Below are 1,278 nucleotides of genomic sequence, written 5' to 3' on the forward strand. Positions count from 1 at the left end.
GTGTATCAGGGGGCTGAAAACACAGCTCCGTAGTTGAGAGCATTTATTGCTCTTACAGAGGACCCAGATCTAGTTCTCAGCACCCCACACAGTGGCTTACAACAGTCTTTAACTCTAGTCCGTCTTCTGGCCTCTGCAGATACTGCACACATGTGGTCACTTTGCAAGCAAAACACTCATACACTTAAAATAACATAAATAAATCTAAAAAACCAAACAAGAAAACCAAAATGCAAGTTTATCAGTAGGCTGAGGCAGGAGGATGACTGGTTCCAAGTCAGCCTGGGTTATGAAATAAGACCTTCACAATAAAGACTCCTGCAATACAGTAAATAGTTCAGATATGCTGATACATTTTCATCCCCTAATGACTTATCTCCAGCAGTGTCTAGTGAGTAAGAGCTGTTTATGGCTGTATGAAACCCTTTATTAGACTACCCATAGACAGTGGCTAGGAATTACTCAGTGCTGCTATCCTGTCTCCTACTTATTTCCATCTAATAACTCAGGACTTATTTTGTGCTAGACGGAGACATTGTAATTTTATGACACATGAAGTAATTGCTTTTCATCAGAATGAATAATAAAACATCCAGCTTATTTTCTCCACTAAATGGAACCTATGGGAATTTCATTTTTGCCACACCTAATATGATCTTGTCTCTGGAAGCATCCTAACAGCAAGAGTCCCTAACCACCTACCCACTCAAGCACGTTGGTTAAGGACTCAAATTGCAGTACTCTCCTGTTGTTCGTGCATTCCTCTGCATCAGTGCTGAATCTCCCTGGTGACCCAGTACATCCCGTGAGGACTGCAGACCCTAGTTGCTTCAATATATTTCTGTCATCGCCCGGCGGTGGTGGCACACGCCTTTAATCCCAGCACTTGGAGGCAGAGCTAGGGAGACCCCTGTGAGTTTGATGCCAGCCTCGTCTACAGGGTGAGATCCAGGACAGGCAACAAAATTACAGAGAAAAACCCTGTCTCAAAAAAAATTATATTTCTGTCATTTGTCACTGTCACTAAAGTTTTGGACATGTACTAAATTTCTTGATCGAACACCTGCCCTGATTCTGAGTCAAGCAGTGACCTTCCACTTGCTTTGCATTCATCTTTCTTACCTTCTTAGATGTGTTTGAGAGTCCACACCACACACATCAGAGAGGAGGCAAGAAAGAAGAAGGAAGCTGTTGTTTTTACAGGAAAAAAATGTATTTTACATAAGTCAAAAGACCCAAGAATTGAACCTGAGAGTTGGGCCACTGGTGTTTTAGGAA

Source organism: Peromyscus eremicus, chromosome 6 (genome assembly GCF_949786415.1).
Source record: "Peromyscus eremicus chromosome 6, PerEre_H2_v1, whole genome shotgun sequence".
Lineage (NCBI taxonomy): Eukaryota > Metazoa > Chordata > Mammalia > Rodentia > Cricetidae > Peromyscus > Peromyscus eremicus.